This window comes from Lactuca serriola, chromosome 5 (genome assembly GCF_051521515.1).
Source record: "Lactuca serriola cultivar US96UC23 chromosome 5, Lser_US96UC23_V15, whole genome shotgun sequence".
NCBI classification, from domain to species: Eukaryota; Viridiplantae; Streptophyta; class Magnoliopsida; order Asterales; family Asteraceae; genus Lactuca; species Lactuca serriola.
This window is the reverse complement of record NC_136412.1, coordinates 160,425,747-160,436,015: the sequence shown is the minus strand read 5'-3', so window position 1 is coordinate 160,436,015 and position 10,269 is coordinate 160,425,747.

Sequence of the window (10,269 nt, the reverse complement as noted above, 5' to 3'; positions counted from 1 at the left end):
TGCACTCTATTTATAGTGCTGAAGCACCCCGTACGTTGGGCGTACTCTAGGGGTACGTTGGGCATACTCCGGAGTCGTCATCGCTTACGACTGGAGCCTAGCTAGCCTGTTAGCCAATGCGACGTGACATTGCATCTGAGTACGCTGGGCGTACCCCAATTTACGTCGGGCGTAAATTGGATTTCCAACTTCTAAATTCCATAACTTTCGCGTACGAGCTCCTTTTTCACGTTCTTTATATCCACGCGTAGGTGATTCTGTGCTCTACAACTTTCATTTAAACTCCGTCGGCTAGTTTTGAATTTATTTTTAATAATATATTTTTAATAGGCCGGGACAGATAAAGTCCGTTAAAAATCCATAACTCCTCTATCTGATGTCCGTTTCAGTCTGTCTTTTTGTCATTGTGATGCTCTTATCGAGATCCTTAACTTTCGTTTAGATTACGTCAACTAAAAATGGCTCGATCTCTATTTCGAGTTTTTAGCTACCTACTGTTATCCTAAAACTTCTAAAAATCATAACTTTCTCAAATGAAGTCAGATTTGGGCATTCTTTTTATGCATATTTACATCTTAACGATATCTATGGCTTTTATTTAAAAGCCTAAGGATGTAATGTATTTTATTGAAACTTCGTGTTTTACGCTTATAAGCGTTTTACCGGTATTATTACGAATCTTAAAATGGTCATAACTTCTTCGTTATAACTCGGATTTTTGTGTTCATTATATCGTTGGAAACCACAGCACGATATCTATCGCCTGGTATTCTCAAAATGGGCTTTTGAACAATTTATTTTTGATGCTATTTTCATTAATTCACGCAAGATTACAAAAGAATTTGACATTAGTCAAATATATTTGTTTTAAATAACGGGTTGTTACATCATCCCCCCATTAGAGGGAATTTTGTCTCGAAATTAATTTACTAGATAAACGTTTATGGACTAGGGAAGAGATGCTGGTAGAGATACGGGTACTTCTGTTGCATCTGATCTTCTCGCTCCCAAGTGAATTCAGGTTCTCGCTTAGCATTCCAATGGACCTTCACTATCGGTATGCGACTTTGTTTAGTTCGTTTGATTTCCCTATCCATGACCTCGACGGGTTCTTCTACAAACTTAAGGTTTTCGTTTAGCTCGATTTCATCGAGTGGAATTATAAGTGTTTCTTCGGATAAGCACTTCTTGAGATTTGACACGTGAAATACTGGATGTACTTTGTTTAGTTCAGTTGGAAGCTGGAGCTTTTAAGCTACTGGACCAATCCTTGCAGTAATTTCGAAAGGACCAATGTACCTTGGGTTTACTTTTCCGCGCTTCCCAAAACATATCATACCTTTCCAGGGTGAGACCTTTAACAGGACGCGGTCACCAACCTGGAATTCCAAGGGTTTTCGTCTTTTGTTGGCATAGCTCTTTTGTCTATCCCGCGAGGATTTCAATCGTTCTCGAATATGAACGATCTTTTAAGTTTTTTACCGAATGATTTTCAGACTGGTAAGAGTGCTATTAGGGACTTGGCCTCTTGCTAACTTCGTGTCACACATTTCTGCCCAACACAGAGGTGATCTGCACTTGCGGCCGTAAAGAGCTTCGAAAGGAGCAACCTTGATGCTAGTATGATAACTGTTGTTATATGATAACTCCACTAAGGGTAGGTGGATGTCCCATGCTTTACCAAAGTTGATCACAGTTGCTCGCAACATCTCCTCTAGAGTTTGGACCGTTCTCTCACTCTGTTCGTCCGTCTGGGGGTGATAGGCCGTACTCATGTCTAATCTTGTACCCAAAGCCTTTTGTAGTGTCTGCCAAAATCTTGACGTGAATCTGTTGTCTCTGTTTGAGATGATGGATTTCGGTAATCCATGAAGTCGTACAATTTCCCGGATGTAGGTTCGTGCTAGTTTCTCCATCTTATCAGTCTCTTTGACCGATAAGAAGTGGGCGAATTTGGTTAACCTGTCGACGATCACCCAGATGGTATCGTGACCACCTTATGTCTTGGGTAGTTTGGTTATGAAATCCATGGCAATCTACTCCCACTTCCACTCAGGTATCTCAGGATGATGGAGTAAACCTGAGGGTTTCTGATGCTCTACCTTGATTTTGGCGCAAGTTAGGCACTTGCCCACAAATGTAGCAATTTCTGCTTTCATATTCAGCCACCAGTAAAGTTGCTTGAGATCCAGATACATTTTATCTGAGCCTGGGTGCACCGAGTATGGGGTTTTGTGTGCTTCTGCCATAATCGTCTCCCTGAACCCGCCGAACTTCAGCGTCTAGATCCGGTTAATGAAGTAACGAACTCCGTCGCTCTTGATTTCAAGATTCTTGTCCATTCCTCTAAGTGTTTCGACGCCACGTTGTCGGGTTTCAAGGCTTCTAATTGAGCTTCCTTGATTTGTGTTGGTAGGTGGGAATGGAGCGTCATGGTTAATGGTTTCACTTTTCGCCCAGAATACTCTTTGTGACTAAGGGCATCTGCCATAATGTTGGCTTTTCCTGGATGATAACAAATTTCACATTCTTAGTCTTTTAGTTGTTCGACCCAACGTCGTTGCCTCATGTTTAATTCGTTTTGGCCGAATATGTGTTGAAGGCTCTTGTGGTCGGTGAATATGGTACACTTAGTATCGTATAGGTAGTGTCTCCATATCTTTAAAGTGAATACCACCGCTCCTAGTTCCAAGTCATGAGTGGTATAGTTGACTTCATGAGCTTTTAGTTGTCGGGAGGCGTATGTAATAACCTTTCCTCTCTGCAATAACACACATCCCAGTCCTTGATTGGAAGCATCACAGTATACTACAAAGTCTTCTGTCCCCTCTAGAAGAGACAAAATGGGTGCACTGCACAGGGCTTGTTTCATGGTCTGAAATGCCACATCTTGTTTTTCTCCCCATTTGTAGGCTACACCTTTCTGAGTCAGGGAGGTAAGAGGTTTGGCAATGCTGGAGAAGTTTTCTATGAACATGCGGTAATAGTCAGCTAAGCCTAGGAATTGGCGAATCTTAGTTGGCGTTGTAGGCGCAACCCAATTCTTGACAGCCTTTATCTTAGAAGGGTCCACGTGGATTCCCTCTTTGCTGACCACGTGACCTAGGAAGTCCACCTTCCTAATCTAGAATTCGCATTTTGAGAACTTTACATAAAGCTTCTCGGCTCGTAATGTTTCTAAGACTTGCCTCAGGAGTTGGCCATGCTCTTCCTTGCTCCTTGAATAAATGAGTATGTCATCTATGAATACAATCACAAATTTGTCCAAGAATAACCGAAATACTTGATTCATTAAATCCATAAATACAGCGGGGACATTTGTTAATCGGAACGGCATCACTACAAATTCGTAGTGACCGTATCTTGTTCGGAAGGCTGTCTTGGGAATGTCGCCTTCCAGGACTCTTAGCTGGTGGTATCCCGATCTTAGATCGATTTTGGAAAAGTAGTTTGCTCCTTGGAGTTGATCGAACAAATCATCAATTCGAGGTAGGGGATATCGGTTCTTGATGGTAAGCTTGTTAAGTTATCGGTAATCGATACACATCCTAAATGATCTGTCCTTCTTTTTCACGAATAGCACTGGTGCTCCCTAAGACGAGAAGCTTGGCCTGATGAAGCCTTTGCCGAATAGTTCATTCAGTTGGCTGGAAAGTTCTTGCATCTCTGCTGGGGTTAATCGATATGGTGCTTTGGCTACAGGGGTGGCGCCAGGGATCAGATAAATCCTGAGTTCCACTTGTCTGGCAGGTGACATTCTAGGAAGATCTTCAAGATACACATCGGGAAAATCACATACGTCTGGCACATCCTTGATGTCTTTAACTTCTCGATTCACATCTATCACATGTGCCAAAAATGTGTGGTACCTCTTTGCACAAATACTTATGGGCTTTGATGCACGAGATAATATGAAGAGTGGTATTGGGTTTGTCACCAAATATCATGTGGGTTTCGCCATTTGGAAAATTAAGGCGGACAACCTTTTCGTAACACAAGATATCCGCACGATGAGAACATAGCTAGTCCATGCCTATAATGACGTCGAAACTTTTTATTGAGACTGGCATGAGGTTGACTGGGAAAGACTTGTTGTTTAGAGAAATATACAATTTGAGTATATTTCTGTAGTGCCTTCAGTTTTACCGTTTGCCATTTCCACTAGGAATGTTTCATTTAAGGATTGAGGTTTTGTTTTGAGTAGATTTTTAAAATTATGACTCACAAAGCTCCTCTCTGCTCCACTATCAAATAAAATGTATACATGAGAGTTTTCGAGGAGGAACGTACCCGTAACAAAAGTGGGGTCTGCAACGGCTTCCTCCTGGCCCATTGCGAACACTCGGCCCCTTCCTCCAGTGTTTTTGTTGTTTGCGTTAGGGCAGTCGCTACGGAAGTGCCCTGTTTCTCCACACTCAAAGCAGGTGCGGCCCAATCCTACGTTTTCAATGGGAGTAGCTGGTTCTTTGCAGAAGTGGACGGTATGTCCTTTCTTGTGGCATCGGGAGCACTGAAATTCGCGGCAAGGCCTGTGATGGTGGAAGTTGCACTTGCTGCATTTTGGTAGTTGACCCTTGTATGAGCTTGTTGGTGCAGGGTTTGGAGGGATAGTAACGGCGTGAGCTGCCACTACTTGTTGTTTTCTGGGGTTCTCTTGCAGGTCTTGCCCCTTTCTCTTGTTCCAGGGCATCCTCGGGTTCGGTATCTCTTTTGGTGGGTTGGTGGCGACGGTGATGTTACTCTGCTTGACTCCATGGTCAATTAGTCTTTGCGCCAGGCGCTTTGCGCTGTTGAATGTGATTGGGTTGGATGCCAATACGTGTCCTTGAATTTGAGGTGACAACTCCCAAATGTATCTTTCCACTTTCTTTGACTCAGGGTTGACCATTCCTGAGCATAGGGCTGACAGATCGCTAAACCGGGTCGTGTAGCCGGCTAGGTCGGAACCAGCCATCTTCAAGTTCCGTAGTTCCTGTTTCAGCTTTTGAATCTCGCCTCTTGTGCAGTATTCTTCTAATAGTAGGACTTTCAAGTCATCCCAAGTCATAGCATTTGCAACTGTAAGAGTTACAGACTTCACATGGCCCTTCCACCATGTGAGGGCTCGGTCGGTGAACGTACAAGCAGCAAATTTGACTTTGTTGTTTTCTCCGCAGGAACAGATTTCAAATACCATTTCGGTTTTCTCAAACCATTACATCAGTGCAATGACTCCTCCCGTACCGTTAACCATCTTTGGTTTGGCGTTTGAGAACTCTTTGTAGGAACATTCCCTGACAGGACCAGCCCCGTGGTTTTGATGATTGGTTCTACTTCCAACCCCTCCATTTCTGTTGGACTTAATTTGAGATAAGGATGTTGCTACTGCTGCAGTGATAACAGCTTGCACCATGGCGGGATCATAAGCTGGAGGTGATGGTGGCGGTGTTGGAGTTGCATTTCTGCGTGCTGATCTACGCAGAGGCATTGTTCTGGTAAAGAAATAACAATGAAGGCTATAAGTTTTTAATGATTGAAAGTCGTGCATTAGAGGTTTAGTTATATCAGCAATTTGGTTCGACCTTAGTAAATGATTTCGGAGGTTGATATAATAATTTAGATAATCTTGTGAATTACGAGAGTTATGCCAATGATTTTAAAGAAATACTTCATATATATTAAACATATGGAACGTTACATTTTTGTGGTTAGGAAAATTTTGACCTATCTAAAGGTCTCCGATTACAAGGTTAGGGAAAATAAAAAATTTATCCGAGGTCCTATGCTAGAACAAAATTTTGGAAGCCGGGCAAGTCCTACTTGCGACGCGTGTTGTGCTTGGAGCAAGACTCCGCATCCGATTGTTTGGGTCCCAATAAACGTCTTTCAAAGATCACTTGTTGTTCCTTCATCTCCCTTATTTCTGCAAGTGTTGCCTCCATTTGGCTTTGAAGTGCCCCTGTGTAGAGTTGGGTATTCTCGTGTAGTTTGTCCAGGCGACGAATGTCAGCGGTGTTACCCTAAACAACAACATTGATCTCATGTACACGGACCGCTTGAACTCCCGATTGGTAGGTTTGGTTGGCTATCTTACCTACAATGACGGGAAGTGCTTGATCGGCTGAACTTCCACCATGGAAATCGTAGAAGTCCCGACACATGCCAAAAGGAGGGCGTAGACCATATTGTTGGCTCCAATGGTGGATATGGCTCCCTCAAATGGGAGTGGGTCCTTGATAGCCAATTCTAATTGCAGGAGGCCGGGGAGCTGGTGGGTTGACTACCTCCGATTCTGAGTCTGTTCCATCAGCATCTTCCTCCTCCTCCATGGGTTCTTCTTCCTCTTCGACCTCTTCTAGGTCTTCTTCGGGATCTTCTTCCAACCATCCACCGTTACCTTCATTCGGGTGGTAGGAATCTCCTGGGATGTGGAATCCGGCAATTGTGTCTGTACGAGAATAGAGGCTTGAAAATTGTCCAAAAGCTAATGCATATAAGTTGGCAAATTGGGGCTTTTATACTATTGCATAGAATATTCCTATAGTCTTCTAAATTTGTTTGTTATGTTCTAAAAGTTGTGTTTTTGGTAAGTTTTAGACTTGTTGTCCACTGAAGGTACTCCATGGCACACGTTAGTCGGCTCTGGGACAAATATAGTTGATCAGGCTATATCCATCCGAGTTCCAATTACATGTTCCAAGGCATATCTACACTGTATAATTTATCTGTAATACTTCTCTAGCATCGTCATTTATGATACCAACTCTAGTGTGAAATGAATGCATGAAGACTTTTACAAATTTTTTTTAAAAAGTATGACTCTTAATCAGAATGTTTTTGCCCAGTTGTATTTATAGTTGTATATCAAAAATTGGTTTTGATATACTTAGTTCACAATAAACAATGCTCTAATACCAATCTGTCACACCCCCAAACCTGAACGGCAGAAACGTTTGGGGCGGATGACGTCATGTCCGGTATCACAACAAATGCATAGTAAAGAAAGTACACACCACCATATTACATTAGTAGAAAAGTTTACATGATTGTATCAATACAAGTTCAAAAGTTGATTACACAAATCATGATTCAAAAATATGCAACCAACGTCATCACGTTAAGCTTCAAAAGATTGCTGACAACCTGCCTTAGTGATTCCCTGAGAACACAAGTCATTTCAAAGAAAAAGTGTCAATAATTACGTTGGTGAGTTCATAAGTAGTGGTTTGAATAGATGTATGCCATTCGAAAGTTCGTGTAAGTATTTTCAAAAAAATCCCATATTTTCTTAAGGGGTGTTGCTAATAAGACACCCCTTTGACATCCCATTGACCACTTTTTAAAAAGTCAACCAATAATTAACTGCTTATAATCAGTTTTTCCGGAAAACAATGCAATTTCAGCCAATAAAAAATTTTTAAAAATTAATTAGGTTGTCCATATTGCAATATAGGGTGTCTTTTTAGCCAACCCCTTATGAAGGGTGTTGCTAATAAGACACCCCTTTGACACCCCATTGACCACTTTTTAAAAAGTCAACCAATAATTAACTGCTTATAATCAGTTATTATGTATAAATTAACAGCTATCACAAACACACACAGACACATGAACACACTCATGTTTACTTACAATTAGCTACGACGCTTTCATCAAATTGTAGTCATTTGATTGGTCAATAAAAAAAAGCAACAAAGGCAGCCCAGATATTTACGGTGCTCGAGGTTTGCTGGAGATCTAAGTAAAGATTATGGGCTTTCCTCGTAATTCTGGTGTCTTACATCTTAATTTCTTGCACAACGCCACAACCTTTGCTAAATTGGTTGATATACACCTAGCACATTTTGTATCAAAATAATTTGTCCCCCACCTTGTTATTTTTCGTCAAAATCTCATCCTTTAGATCATCTCTCAAATAATGTCTACTTTGCTGTTCACATCCTCAACCTCTATGCATTCACAAGTGTTTGAAATGCATATTGCATCCACGCCACTGGTTACGAATCCTCAGACAAATAGTTCACTACAAACAAAATAACGCTTCACAAGTGTTTGAAATGCATATTGCATCCACGCCACTGGTTACGAATCCTCAGACAATTAGTTCACTACAAATAAAATAACGCTGGCACAAACTTTTAGTGGCATATTCTTTTATGTGTCACTATATCATGTTTTTAGAGACATTTTCTTTTTATGTCATTATACCATATGTTTTTAGTGGCACATTTTATATATCACTATAAAAATTTACATTTAATAATTTATATCACGTATTTTATAACGGTATAAAAATTTGAATGCCATTAAAAATTAGATATGTTATATCAAAATTGGTTGTTAATGAATTTTAATAAAATCAAAAGAAAATAAATTTAATATCACCTATCAACAAAATAATTTAAAATATCAATTTATGTCAAAAATTACTTAATGCATTTTTTTTAATTTAACAAATTATTTTTATGCCATTGTAGATAAGATAAAATGCCAGTTGATTGAAGAGTATATTATATATTTTCGTCCTTTTTCTTTCTCTCCTCTTAACCTCGTCTTTTCCTCTTTGCCTACGTCTTTGCAAAGTCCCAGTATTTTAAAAGAGGAAAATCTTAACTATGAAATCGATCACTAAATCGTCATTCGTAATCAGAAATCTTCTCCGATTGTCATTAATGCTTATTCTCTCCCTCGTTCACCTTGTTGCGTTTCTCCGCCCCTGCTCGCCATGATCCAGCCCGTTTTCCCTGTTCCGTTAATTTATGGTAAGTTATGCCGAGATAAAAGTAAATATCACTTTGTATCGATTACTTTATATCCAATTTATACATTTTCATTCGGTTATAAGTTCTTGCATTCTAGACAGAATACTATTTAATCATTATATAATCAACACAAAATGATGATGTTTTTTATCATTCCTGGTGCGAGAACAATGTTGATCTGATTAGACATTGTAAAAAAGTTTATATTTCTATTTGTACCAATCTGAAAGTGATTTGGAGGTCAAACATAGACGAATCACTTTACCGAGTATGTTTTATCCTCTGTTTATCACTCCTCATTTCTATCATAATCAACGAATCATTGGTCTCAGAGAATAGTTTAGTTTATGCTCACCTTAAGAACTCACGGTTCACATTTTACTATTAACCTATCCTAAAATCTACTAACCAATGTGTGAAGATATATTAGATTTCTTTTTATATAAGAGACCAAGAATTACATAGATGCTTAATAACATTTGCCTATGATCAAACACTCATAAAGCTTATGCTTATGACTCTTGATGTGTATGTTTATATACTGTTAATAACATTTACCACCAGGATAGAAGGATGTAGTAGTGTTGCTCAAAGTTAATTTACTATGGTTGCACCAGATGAGTTGAAATTTCTACTACTATTTGATGCTAAAAAGGGCTTTCTTCCGGATCAGTCATGGATCCTTTTGATTCATATATGTTAATTTAACATTTAGAGGTAACCTTCTAATGCATATCACATCAACTTAACCAATTTTGTATTTACTTTTATGAAACTATTAGATGGTGGAACTGTCAACCTACTTAGTCGATCTTATGAAGTATACAACATTAATGAAATCGTACTACAAAAATGCATATAAAGATTGACAAACGATGTGGATGAAAGAGAATGTGACAACCGTCAATATTCGGTCAAGTCAAGGTCAACTAAAGTCAACAAGTCAAACCGGTCAACTCAATTTGCCATGAGTACTAGAGTTTACGTTATGTAACTTCTAAACAACTCTCTATTCTAATGGGAGATCATAAATCGAAAAGTGCGTACATCTAGATCTCCTTAACCTAAAACGGTGATACGTGGAGAGCCAAACCGATAAAACAATGTTACATACTCATCGGGAGTATGCAAGATCCCTAAACAAGGCTTAATGGGGTTTACGGACCTTGCAGTGCGTAGCCGGACACTCAAAAAGGTCACCAATGAAACCTCTCTCAATCGCTTTCACTCCATCTCCAAGTATGTCAAATCTCTCCCAAATCTCTCTAAGTATGTGAAATCTCTCCCACATATCTCTTTGTATGAGAAATCTCTCCAAGTATGTCAAATCTCTCCCAAATCTCTCTAAGTATGTGAAATCTCTCCCATATATCTCTTTGTATGAGAAATCTCTCCAAGTATGTCAAATCTCTCCCAAATCTCTCTAAGTATGTGAAATCTCTCCCACATATCTCTTTGTATGAGAAATCTCTCCAAGTATGTCAAATCTCTCCCAAATCTCTCTAAGTATGTGAAATCTCTCCCACAT